Source organism: Tyto alba, unplaced genomic scaffold, assembly GCF_018691265.1.
Source record: "Tyto alba isolate M040663 unplaced genomic scaffold, T.alba_DEE_v4.0 Super-Scaffold_2, whole genome shotgun sequence".
In the NCBI taxonomy this organism is placed as follows: Eukaryota; Metazoa; Chordata; class Aves; order Strigiformes; family Tytonidae; genus Tyto; species Tyto alba.
This window is the reverse complement of record NW_024881282.1, coordinates 90781087-90794675: the sequence shown is the minus strand read 5'-3', so window position 1 is coordinate 90794675 and position 13589 is coordinate 90781087. Positions and strand designations below refer to the sequence as shown.

General features: G+C 51.2%; 1 protein-coding gene across 1 annotated transcript in view; it reads left to right on the top strand.

Moving 5' to 3' along the window:
- Window positions 1-13589, top strand: part of SHANK3 (SH3 and multiple ankyrin repeat domains 3) — a 392105-nt gene that overhangs the window by 225123 nt on the left and 153393 nt on the right. The window lies entirely within an intron of this gene.

Here is a 13589-nt window from a genome sequence, read left to right as displayed (position 1 = left end):
CCTCGCTGGGCCACCCTGCGAGCGTGCTCACCCGCTCGGTGCACAACCAGACCGGGCCCTCCTCTGCCCGGGCACCGGCTCACTCCCCGCTCGTGCAGATCTCGTCCCTGAGGGGTGGTGGGCATGAAACGTGGCAGTTGGGAGCGTTGGCCAGCCCTTGTGGTGTGTCCTTGAAGCCCTGGCGAGCGTGACATGGAACTCGGGTAGAGCAGAAATGACCCAGGAGAGGGAGCATGACAAACCCCTCCAGGGCCTGGGGCTTGTCTCTGTTGGACAGTGCTGTGCTGCAGGACTGTGCAGGGCCAAGGGCAGGGTGTTCTGGTCTGTACGGGCTCCTGCCCTTCCCTTCTAATGGCACTCAGGTGGATCCCATCTGCTCCTGGAGACTTTTCAGGTCCCCAGGCCTTGAGCTTAATTGCTTTTACCTGCCTGCATCTCAAGGTGCCAGGAAAGTTGCAGTGGAGTTGGTGACAGATGGTGCAGGCAAGGGTGGTCTGAGCTTTCTTCTCTGCTGTGCCAGTTCCTTCCTTGTGCCCATTCTTCAGGTCATGTCCCCATTCATCCATAATGATCTCATTTCCTCCACTGCTATATTTGCACTCTGTGCCACCTCAGATCTCATTTGGACCCAGCTGTGCCTCTGTTCCTCTGCAGTAGCTAGAGCCCCAAACTTAAGATACAGAAGAGACAATTTAGAAAGCGCCCCTTACCTCAGACTGTTAATTGTGCCGTGCCTGAGTCAGGGTAGTCTGCGTGAAAAGCTGAAAGGTGCAAGTCTAATAAAGCATAAACACTTAATATGATGTTCAAGGGCAGTTTTAAAAAAAAGTTGCAAGCTACTTATTGTGTACTGATGAAGCAATGGGAGGAACAGATGTTGAGATAAGGCCTTTTTGTATCTTTCTGTCTAGAGCATGTGTGCCTCAAACAGGTTACGTCCATCAAAACGCAGGCTCTGTGTTTGTAGCGGAGGATGCTGTGGTGGTCCTGGGCGGGAAGCGCGGGGTCGGGGCTGGAAGTGTTCAAGCACGGGTTGTGGCTGTGTGCGGGGGCTGCGAGCGGGGCCGGGGGGGCTGCGAGCGGGGCCGGGGGGGCAGCGAGCGGGGCCGGGGGGGCAGCGAGCGGGGCCGGGGGGGGCTGCGAGCGGGGCCGGGGGGTGTGAGCGGGGCCGGGGGGGCTGCGAGCGGGGCCGGGGGGGGCTGCGAGCGGGGCCGGGGGGCAGCGAGCGGGGCGGGGGGGCTGCGAGCGGGGCCGGGGGGGGCTGCGAGCGGGGCGGGGGGGCAGCGAGCGGGGCCGGGGGGGGCTGCGAGCGGGGCCGGGGGGGGCTGCGAGCGGGGCCGGGGGGCAGCGAGCGGGGCCGGGGGGCTGCGAGCGGGGCCGGGGGGGGGCTGCGAGCGGGGCCGGGGGGCAGCGAGCGGGGCCGGGGGGGGGCTGCGAGCGGGGCCGGGGGAGCTGCGAGCTGGGGCCGGGGGGCTGCGAGCGGGGCCGGGGGGGCTGCGAGCAGGCCCGGGGCGCTGCTGCCCGGTGCTGGCGGTGCTGCCGTGCTTCGCCGCCGCGCAGGGTGGGCTGCGGGTCAGAGCTGCCCCGCTTGGCGGGCGTCCCCTGCGCGGAGCGAGGTGCAGAGCGGCCGGCACAAACCCTCGCCTGGACCCTGCCGCGTGAGAGCCGGTGTGTGCAGACCTCTGCCAGCCCCACCGAGGCTTGTTTGGGTTGTGTTCTGAGCCGGGCTTACCAGCAGGCTGGCCCCTTGCCTGTGCTGCTGGTCCCGAGCCCCCGAACAGGAGGAGCGGCAGTTTCTGCTCCTCAGGCACACAGCACAGTCCCCGGCAAAGGCAGCACTTCTATTTTATGGGCAGAGCTGGTCCAAGCTTGCAGAATCAACTCCTGCAGCAAGAACCCAACCCAACCTTACTGTCTCGGCTTCGAGCCATCTGTGTGTAGCGCCAGGGCAGGCGGCTGCTGCAGCGTTGCTCAGATGGCTCTTTGGGCCACTATAAAACTGAATTCTCCCCAGGATTTCTTCAGGAACAATGGGGAAAAATGCACTTGACCCCTCTTCTTTCATTTCTAATACAGCAAGGAAGGTTCTCCTTCCTGTTCATCCATCTCTATTTTAAAAGTCATTTAGCCATAAAGTACCGTGAATGCAAAATAGTAGGGTACCAAAAAAGTCATGTCCATCATGTTGGCCTCTTTCTGTATAGGAAGCAGATCAAAATGCCCTGTCCCCAGAGTTAGCTTTAGTTTGAGGATCTTTCTTGTCCCTTTCTCTTGGGATGATTTGCGTTTTCTGCCTGACTTGGAAGTCTGTGATCTGGCACGCTGAATTGCTGCCAGAGTTGCTTGTCTTTAACACCACTTCTGCTGGCTTTGCTATGCTGAAGACGCTTCAAGAGCATCCTTTCCTCAGCAGCCACATACCTGACCAGGCAGTCTTCTCTGCTTGTTCAGTTCAGCATGGCAGGCTGCAGCCTGGGCTCAGGCTAGCACATGCAGCTGCAGTATTCACTTTTTTCCTCCACTGGTAACTACAGATAGTGCGAAGCAATATAGGTAGGGGAGATAGATGTGGCTGAAGGATACCAAATGGCCTTCATGGAGGAGCAGTCAGAGGAACCCTGCTTGGACAGGAATGACTGGAGGCTGTTGTAGGAAGCTTCACGGGCACTTACAGCTTGTTGTAACGTAGCTGTGCCAAGCTCACCAGCTGCAGGTAGTCCTGCATTCAAGCTGCTGAATTGTTGGTGTGGTTAACTGCTCCGAGCACCAAGTGCAGGACTCCCTGAGAGGAGGTGCTGAGGAGGAGTCTGACTCTGGAAAGCATGTTAGGTCAAGGCAAGACCTGGGTACGTGTGGTGTACAGCCCCTCGGTCAGGTAACACTTCTGCGGCAAATCTGCGAGGACCTACAGCAGGAGTGAGCATGGAGTGCCTTTGCTAGGGAAAATTATGCACATATGAAGGGCTGGGAGAAGGTCCAGCCTCAGGATGTGTGTAGAACTTCCCACTGGAGAGCAAGATGCTTTCCTTGACAAATCCAAACCCAGACACTGGGATGTGCTGCTGTTCGTGAGCAGTGTGGAATGGACCATTGTCCATGCATAGCTCTGTAGTGTGTTTTGAGGTCTGTGTCAATGCAGGTGTATTCAGTGGGATGGTGGAGGCATCTTTGGAGTGGAAGACATCTGTATCCTTGCCTGGCTGACGGGAGGACTCCATTTCCCTGTTGCATGCAGACTCTGGCTTCTCATCTGTTGTCAGGAAAGGAGTGAGTGGTGTCTGATGAAGGCTTGCTCAAGTGTAACCAGGATCAAAAGCCTCCCTGGGGCATTTCAGTGGAAATCTATGAGGCTGGTGGACAAACCATGTTTTTTCTGTTCGTCTGGGGACCGCTAAGAATCTTTCCTATTCTCCCTAATTTCTGGAACTGCCAACTTGTCTCTCGCTTGTTTTTTTATTAATAAACCCAAGTGAAATCTGTCATTGTGATGAAAGGACCCTGCAACATCTGCCAGATGGATTGTATGCAGTCAGTTTATTAATTTGTTGGGGCATTTAAAATCAGTTTTTATAATTGCATTTTAATTTCATAACAAACAAAGCAGATGTGCAGAGTGAGAAGTTGGGCTATTGTGGCACATACTGTGGGCTCACTGGCTCTAGGAATGCCTTGGATTTTACAGCTTGACCCATCAGGGATCCGTGAACTTCATCAGAGAATGAGGTTTGAGAGCCCCCCAGTTCTGGGAGTTAGGAAGGCTGTAGCCTCCTTGTGCTGGTACTAGAGACTACACTTTCCCAGATCTAATGGTCCCAAGACCTGCATGGAGGAGTTGGTGGTCTGCTTCTTGAAAGAGGATACAGCTAACGTTGGGTTACAAACACTCTTGGGATTTGGGTATCAAGAGTGTGACGAATTGCACATTTGAGAACATGTGGCATGTGCTCAGGGTTACTAGATTATGCGCATACCCTTGGGCAGCGCACTGGGTGTTGAAGTTGAGCTGGGAGTTAACAGGGCTCAGAGCAGAGGATTTAAAGCCATGTGAAATGTTGCTTGGCTTACTTCCACTTTTAGCTATGTCTCAGTATAGACACAGGCAAATTAAATGGAAAGGAGAATAAACCTTTCCTAGTGTGGGAAAACAATAATAGGAAGAAACTTGGAGCCTGATAAGCTCTGGAGCTAAGTGAAGGTCACAGCACAATATTGCTGCTCAGAGGAGGGACTTGACCAAAAAAATGGGTCAGTTGCTGATAACTTTTCAGAGCTCAGCAACAGTAATTTGCAGCTGACATTGAGCAAAACTGTGCTTTCGGCATGGTTCTGGCAGCTTCCCTTTTTCTGGGTCCTTAGTACAGCGGTGGTCAGAAGTGTAGAGCATGAAGGTGAAGAGTGTGGTCGAGAGGCCACGTCGTCTCCATGTTACCCTCTCAAACAGATACGGCTGCTTTGTGTAATACCCAGGTTACATGAGAGTTTGTCCAGGATATGGAGTTGTTGCACGTGTTAAGTCAATGTTTGCTTGTTTGCTGGGAAATTATTTTGGAATAAAACAGCCTAGAGACATGTGTACAACAGAAGCACCTGATTCCTCTTGACTTGATTGTGGATTACAAGCAGATAGTACTGTTGTTTCCATGATGTGATACGCATCTAGTCTTGGAGTGAGGTCAGGATACCTGTTCCACTGGGTTTTTTCACTTTGTAGCCTTCTGGAGTTTTTGTTTGCTTGTAACACATCTTCCAGGGACCAACTCTGCTGGGGTAGGGTTGGACACAGACTGGAACAAGATCTTAGCAGTGCAGTCAAGTTTATGGCCTCAGCCACGCTCAGCAGCTGTGTATTGTAGCTACTCCGGAACGACAAGTAATCCTGTGTGCCTGGAAATTTAGGAAGCCCTGAAGCCCTGTGGCATATGGACAGCGATAGTGCTATTGGCATGGGGTCCCAGACAATCATCTTTATGGATTACCGAGCACTGCAGATGTGCCACTTACAGTCATGTGTTGGGTTAGAGAGAAACACGAACACTGCGTCTGCCTTTCTCCCTCACCGTTGAGGGCATCTTTCATGGTCAGAGTGGCTTCAGGAGGTCCTCTCCATCGGAGTGGTCAGGGAAGGTCTCTGATACCCAGGTCTGATACCCCTCTCTGGGCAACAGTGCCCAGCTTTGTGCTGCCTGTTGCAAAGGCAAGGTATGATGCCTCTGGGTTTCTGAGGTGTGCCTTATCACAAGGTCTGGAAGTCTCTGGGGTAGAATTCTATTTATGTCCCCCAAATGGCTTCCTGATAGTCATTTAGTAGATAAAACAAGCAGAATGGATTTGTCCCTTGGTTGTAGCTCAAGACATAAGATGCAAATTCTGATGGTTTTCTGCTTCTTGGGAGGCTGAAACTAAATTAACCTGTTATCTATGAATTTGGCCATGACATCTCCCAAGGACCCAGAAAACCCACAACCGTGGCAGTGGGTGAGATCTGGGTGCAGCTCCTGAGCAGGGCTGCCGGGGGTCGGAATCGAAGGGAACGCACCCGGGTCCCGTGTCTCGCAGTCCCCGGCTCAGCGGAGGAACGGGCGAGTCTGAGCGGTGCCGGAGCGGCCTGGAGGGAGCTGCGATAAGCAGGTCGGTGTTGGAGCATTTGGGAGGGTCACAGGGAGCACCAGGACTGTCCTCAGGCTCTGCCTGTGCCACTTCGCAGAGGAGCGTGGGGAAGAGCACGGCTCATCTCGGCAGTGCCGAGGAGTCGAGGTTTGGTGACGCCGTTAGAACAGGTGGGAAACCTTGGTGGGGTGATAAGCTTGAGGGACCTCAGCAGAGTTCGGTGTGGGAGTCCGAAGGGAAGATGAGCAGAGCTATGGTAAGGGATGATGTGAGGAAGCCTGTGAAAAATGAAATTAAGGGCATCACACTGGGAAGCAGGGCCTGCAGAGTTTTCCTTGTTGCCCTCTAAGTTGTTCTTCGTTGTCGTGCATTAACTTCTCCCCAGCACAGCAGAAGCCGAACTGGAAGTCACGTTTGCATACTGCAGTAGCTGTGCTGGTATAGCCAGGGTCCTTTCAGCTTCTCCCCTCGTCAGGGACCTTGCAGAGCTGTGACCGAGGACAGCGGTCACGTGTGCTTGGCTGTAAAATCACTTGTTTGTTTGATTTTAATGTCCTGGAGTAGGTGATGGGTGCAGTGTATTGGGAACTTCTGAATCTGTGTCATTAGCTCTGGGGTGACAAATGGAAAGAATATCTCAACATGAGAGCTGGCTGGTGTCTGGAATTGGCTGGCAAGATGTGCTCATCTTGCGTCTTCATCAGGGAACAGAGGTAATAAATTGATGGGTGTGTTGGAGAAAACTACTGTGGCACCACTGTTGTAAGCGTAGAGGGGCCCCCGGGGTGGGCTCGGGTCTCCACCAGCTGCCACCTTACGCTGCCTGCCTGGAGGAGCCCTTCACGTGTGGCTCGTGGGTCACCCCGCGGGTGGCCCTCGGGAGAAACCTTTCTAGGGCATATTCCCTGCAGCACGGGTGGATCCTGGCCTGCCAGCTCTCATCTCTCCTCGTAGTAATGGCTTGAGGCAGGAATAATGGCCAAAACATTTCTTAAAAGATACCACTGACTGCAAAGGCCGGGGGGGTCTGTAGGCAGCCCAGGTTCAAGCTGAGCCCGTGCAGGTGCCGGTGTCTGGGTTCACAAGCAAGATGTGGAATCGGAGCGCTCCAGGCACGGTGCCGTCCTCAGGGCTCGCCACGGGGGAGCTGGGAGGAGGAGTATGGTGGTGCATCCCTTCTACGGGAGAGCCTCTGATGCTGAAGGGAGAGCCTGTGCTCCTCGGAGCAAGGTGGGGAGCACACCTCGTGAGCAGACACGATGGGAACTGGGCCAGGGTCCTCAGCACGTGCTGGAGGGATCCCTGCACTAATAGAGCAGCGGAGGGAGATTGTCTTGTGAGACAGAACAGAGGAGGAAGATTCTACTTCGCAGTGAATGAGACGAGGGTTGGCCTGCGCCCAGCCTCATGAATAACTGAGCAGCTCGGGTGCTAGGAGTGACATTTCTAGTAGGGAGGAAACAATAACAAATCAAAGTGGGGCAGATCCGTATCTGAGAGACTATGTAAGGAGGCAACTTCTGGGATTACTCTGGGAAGGAGCAATCACATATTGGTGTGTAGAGGACTCAAGAAAGGGAAGACCCATGGCCACTATGGGTTGGCTTTTTTTTTTTTTTCCCCCCCCCCATCTCTTTTGGTCTTAGATTCTGTGAAGCAAAGGAAAGCATGAGCTTCAAGTGGAACAGAGGTCGTAGGAACAAACTGAAGAGTTTTGCAGTCCCAGCCACTTGTGGTGTTGCTAGCACATGTGAAAGGCATGTCTTGGTAGCATCTAGAGTCCTGTCAGGTTGGAGACCTGCTTTGTGGTGTGCAACAGAAGAGGCAGGACCAGGTCCTGGAACTGCAGGTTGTAGAGTCAACCAGTAGAGCTGGTAGTGCAAATAGAACGTGCAAAGAGCGGGACTTAAAGAGCTGATGCTGCTGAGCTGGTTCTATATGTAGGCTTTAAGGGTTAAATGGGATTGAAATTAATGGAAAGAACACAAGGGAGAAAACAGTCTTTGGTCAGGACGACTGCCTTGTCATTTGCAGCTGGCTGGGGTCCATAAACATCATTTCAATAGGGAATTTTCCACAAGACCTGAAGAATGCTACAGTGGATTCTCCAAGGGAGAGGTTTGCAGGTACACTGGAGCGTGTAGGAGGCAGCACAAAATGATCTGGAAGGCATGTTGGAGATGAGTAAGAGCTGCAAATGGGGTGGGGGAAGGTAGGGTCAGGTCTGTGGTAGAACAGCAGTGGAAGGTGGATTTGTCCCTCAAAGGGGATGGTAGGAATTTAGTATGAGAGTGGAGAGGCAGCCAGCAAGAGAACCCTCAGGAGTGGTTGAGAGAAAGCCAAGATGATTTCAGCAGCTGCTGCGGACTTTTCCTCCAGGGTCCTGCAGCAGCAGGTTGAAGGATCCTTGCAGGCAAACCCAGCTCGAGAATGTGGCAATCACTTGGGCTGCTTCTTTCAGGCCACGGAGCAAACAGCAGTATAGCACAACACTGGGAAGTGGCAGTGGGATTTGACTGGCCAGGGTCTGGGTTCCAGAGTTGATTAGCCATGACCTCTTTCATTAAAGACATTTTTTTCCCCAGTCTGTCTTGTTTGTTAATTTTTTCAAAGCATATTTAAGTTTTTCATGTGCGCATCCCAACATGACTCGGTATATGCCTCATTACCATGTTTATAGCTATTCAAATTACCAGTGACCTTCAGAGCTGATGGTTGTGTGTATGAGTCGCCCAGCTTGCATCAGTGATTTGTAGGCCCCAGTAGACCATTTATTTATCTTCTCCTGTCAGTGCCAGCTTTTTCTTGACCGCTGTGGTATTGCTGGCTGGTTCTAAGGCCCCTGCGGGAGAGGAGGGCTGTCACAGGTGAGTTGGGCTCTCAGGGACTGCTGAGCCTGGTGCTAAAGAAGGGCCTGACTTTGTAGAAGAAAATGAAACAGGCTTCTGGAGTGACTTTTCAGGAGAGATGGCTGAGAGATGGTATCCACATGTCAAGGCAAGCCCTGCAGAAATCCAGTGAATCCAAGCTGCTGCTCTGAGTGTGTCCTTCGGGTGTGCCAGGCATGAATTGCTGTAGCTTCAGGGCTGCTTGGCACCCACCTGCTCCTCTCTCTGCCAGCCCAAAGCTCATGCTCTATGTACCTCACTTCTGAAGATGTTGCATGTTTATACAGCAAGAAAAGTTTGAATAAGCTGACGGAGACTGAGGTACCTACTTTATTTGTCTCAGCCTTCACTGGAAGAGCAGGCTTCAGCAATCCCAGGTCCCTGACATCAATGGGATAGTCCTTGGCATGGTAGGCATACCCTTAGTGGAGGACGGTCAGGTTAGGGAACTTTCAAACAAACTGGACATACACAAATCCGTGGGCCTGGTGAGATGCACTGGTGAGTGCTGAGGGAGCTGGCCGATGGCATTGCCGGGCCACCCTCCATCATCCTTGAAAGGTCATGGTGGTCAGGAGAGGTTCCCGATGACTGGAAGGAAGAAGGTGCCACTCCTGTCTTCCAGAAGGGCAAGGAAGAGTGTGGAGTACTCCAGGCTGGTGGGTCTCACCTTGGTCCCTGTGAAGGTGATGGAGCAACTAACCCTGGAAACGGTTTGCAAACGCATGAAGGAGAAGATGGTGATTGGGAGTAGCCAGCCTGGGTCTGTGAAGGGGAGATCCTGCCTAACCAAGCTGACAGCCTTCCGCAGTGAGGTGACTGGCTTGTTGGATGAGGGCAGAGCAGCGGATGTTGTTTATCTTGACTTGAGGCAAGGTTTTTATGTTGTTTCATACAACATCCTTGGAGACAAACTGGTGAAGGTGAAAGGCAGACAACTTTAAATTTTTCCTTTCATTAGAATAGACTCTGTTTGCTGTTACCTTAAAACCTGTCTTCAGCTTGATGCCAGACAGGCTGAAACTTAATTCCTTCCGATCCTCAAGAAGTAGCAAACCTTAAAAAGGAGTACAATGTGATTGAAGAGCCAGGCATAACAGTACCAGCTCAGAAGACTGGAGAACTGGATGAACTCCACTACACGAAGGGCTGGTCTGGAGGTTGGAAATGTGAAGTACTAGAAAAGGGTAATTTTCCATTGGGATGTGTTAATAGAGCTTCTAAGGCATGGACAAGAGCAGTGGGAAATAAGGTACAGGACTTGGGTCTATTCCAAATTGTGACAACATCATAACCTTTGGAGAGCCAGGAACATTTGCAACTTAAGAAACGATCAAGAGGAGTCTGAAATGAATCTCCTGTTTGGTTTGTAAATCAGGCTTGCTTGTTTGTTTGTTTTTTCCTTGCTTCCTATAGGACTAATGCCTAGATACAGGCAGTCACGAAGTTACTCTTCTCTGGGGAATTTGCTTTGGCTGGCATGGAGCAGTGCTTAATTTATTAATAACTCTGGTGTTTGGATTTAGCTGTGAATGACAGATGGGCACTATGGTGATGGGTACAGGGATAGATCTGATAGTGCTGTCTGTGAAGTGTTAGGAGCAAGCTGAATAGGAAAGGTGGCAGCACATGGTAGACTGTGGGTGTGTCTGTGCCTTCTGCCAGTCAGGATATCAAATGCCATAGTAATTCAGGTGTTTATTTGTTAACTAATAATAAAAAAATGATTGTTCACTCAGTTACCAGCAACAGAAATCCCAGCCTGGCGGTAGGACTGTGGTCCATGTCGGGAGTAAGGTGTGCTTCCAAGTGTGTAATTCCACGCTCTTTCCTCCGCTGAAAGTCCTGTAAATCTGCCAACTGGGAGTTGAGGCTTGAGCTGTATTCCCCCCACTGGTGCTTGTCTGCCTTACCTGGGAAGGACAGCTTTCCCTTCCAGCCCTGCTCAGCGTGGGTGGTGAGCACCCAGGAGCAGCAGGAGCGAGTTCCCCAGAGGTGCTGGCCTCGATGGACAGGCCAAAGCACAAAGGCCTCCTGCGCCGTCGGGGCTGCTGGTATTTTGGATCAAGACAGGAGGAGAAAAAATAAACAATTTTCCTCAGAGTTCTTTGACTTGGAGGGCACTACTGCACTAATGAAGAGAGCTAATTATGCAGTAATTTATGTAGAGATTACCAGCTGGGGCAGAAAGCAGTGCAGCTAACACGCATGAAGCCTGAATGCTGCAGGAGGTGCAGGGAGGGACCCGGGGGTAGCGGAGCTCAAACAGGGTGACACAGAGGTGACAGGCGACAGTGTGGTCATTTGAGCACAGGGGTCCTGCCTCCCCCCTGCCTCCCTGTGCTGCGGTGAAGCGCAGACATCCAGGAGAGAGGAGTGAAGCGTGCTAGCTGCCGCGGCCCTTTATGGCCTTCAGGACAGATGCCTCCCCGTGTTTCAGCTGTCAGTGTCTTCGTGGGGAGGTAATCCGAGAGAGAATGGCTTTTGGGGAGTGGGCGCTCACCCTTTCAAACAGAGACTCTGGCCCCGGGTGCCCAGAGCAGCTGTGGGTGCCCCCTCCCTGGAAGGGTTCAAGGCCAGGTTGGACGGGGCTGGGAGCCCCCTGGGCTGGGGGAAGGGGGCCCTGCCCGGGGCAGGGGAGTGGGACTGGGTGATCTTTAAGGTCCCTTCCAACACAAACCGTTCTGTGATTTTTGTGCACTCAGCAGAGTGCCCGGCCTGTTGTTCTGAGAGGGTAGGTAAAAAAGTGAGGAGTGATGGTGTACTGGGAATTGTGCAGAACCCTTGTGCTATGGTGAAGATGAGCAGTAATTGCTGTTTGTGTGGCTCTGACACCACGCAGTCATAGGATACTTGCATAGCCTTGTGGTACAATTTCTGTTATTATCAAAGAGTTTATCTCAAGGGCTATTCCTACCAAGGATCAACGATCCGGTTGCTGTGGATCGTGTGGTCTCATTTGCTTGGTGGTTTCTTGCATCTAGAGCTGAGTAACTGCTGTTCAGCTCTGTTCCTTCTGCCAGGTTGCAGTGCAGCCGTAGGAAAATGAGGCAGTGAGGTTCCCCTGTGCTTGCTGGTTGCCTCATCCCTGCCGTACTGTTGCCAAAGGGCCTTTCTGATAATCAGCCACGGGGGGTTCCTCATCTTTTATGGGGGCCTGCCTGATGGTTGGAGGGAGCATCCAGCAGCCTCCAAGGTCACCGCCTTTGTGCTGGGTCAGGTCCCGAGACTTGTCTGCAAACCTGCAGTCTCTGCCTCTGGGAGAAGCAGCTCTCTCTCTAACTGTCAAATATTCTTGAGTATGTTTCAGATCATAGACAAGCTTAAAATGAAGTTTCTGCTATCAAAGCCACAAGGTTAAATTATGATTGCAAAGGTAGAGAAACAGCTATAGGAAAAAAGAATAAGATAAGATGATGCAAGTTTAAAATAGACCCGTCATCAGCCTTTCTCTTCACCTGTTGTACAGGGGTTTGTTGAGGAGCTTAAGAATCCAGTTTAGTGTCCTCTCTCTGGACTGAGGGGTTTTATAACAACTCCTGGCGTTTAAAAGCAAGTCCCAAGAAACCCCACATCTCTGTGCTAATCAAGGGGATCTCTTGATGTGGTGTGCTGGTTTTTAAAAACTTGTTACCCAGGTAATGCTGAGGAAATACTTTTGAGATCGTTGACAGAAGATACCCCATGATGCTGACTCTTCTGTTCATTTTTTTTTGTCTGGAAGTCAACTGAATTACTGTTACAAATGCTACACCGTAATATTTTCCAAAGAATGTATCAAAAGCTTATCTCTTTTAGGTGATGTGCAGCAGTTTCTCTTGATCTATAGAATGTTATAGACTACATCTAACACATTAATTCACAATCTGTTCCAGAGACCATTGTGTTATGAAGAGTTAGGAAGGCATTGTGAGCCATGGTAACCTGAAAACATGTGTAACTGCTCTCCTTCTCCACTTTCTTGGATCAGGATGGTGCAATTAATTGGCCTTGTAAGTGCTTGAATTGAAGCGAGAGGTGCACGTCAGCCATTTTCTGGATAAATAGGGGTAGTATCTGGGCACTCTGGATATCATATATAAATGGCAAATATACAGAAAGTTTGGTAATTACTCTCACCTCCCTTTTTTCTTTCTTGCACTGTGTGCATTTTTGTTCTCTTGGGTGCTCTGGGAATAGCAGTTGTTTTCTCTGTGGCCATAGGAAATAAAATGGTCACAGGTGATACATTTTTAAATGCCCCCAAAAGATCCAGATCTTACTTGCAGGGCCTGCTAGCATAAGGTGTGGGGGATCCCGTTGCAAGGAACTGGGAGATGACAGCTGACATCACACGTGCATTTGCTGGCAGTGTATTTCATAGAAGAAGCCTCCAACTGTTTTGTAACCTTGAACTGTGCTGGCTAGTTTGCTTTGGACCCTAGTTCATTCTTTAGGTGTAATAAGAAGTGCTGGCTTTGTCTGTAGCTCTTCAGTAGTTTGTATCCTGGCTACCTGAAAGCCATCTTTTTCAGCCAGCAGTTGGTGAGGAGTTCAAGCTGATGGTTCTCTGGTTTAATGAGGACGTTCCTGATGTGATTCTCTGTTAAAATCTCCTTGACTCTGAATTCATTTAATCTTCAGAGCACATTTCAAGACTTCCTTTCTGTTTCTCTAAGCTTTCAGCAAGTGAAAACAAGGCTTAATGGGTTGGGAGAATTTTGCTGTGACAGTGAAGTACCTTCCTGTTTGCTGTGTCATTTAGAGTGAAACAGCTCTTGGTTTTTTGAACACGGGCCAGTCAGGACACCCCAGCTCTCAGAGTGCACTTGTGGTGTTGCTCTGGCCAGTTTCTTTCCCCGTCTGCATCTCGTTCTCATGGGTCTGTGATTTCTCTGTTGCTCTGGGGATGTCAGGAGTTACAGTAGGTAGCATGTTTCCAGGAAATGGTTCTACCAAAGCGCATCTTATGTCCGAGTCCACCATCAACAGTCCTTCTTACAAAGATGGATACCACCAATTCGCTGTTTTGTTTTCACAGCATATGGCTGCATGAAAGCCATTGTCTACACTGTCTCTCTTCTGGACATGGGTGAAAGAAGCTTTTGGAGGCTT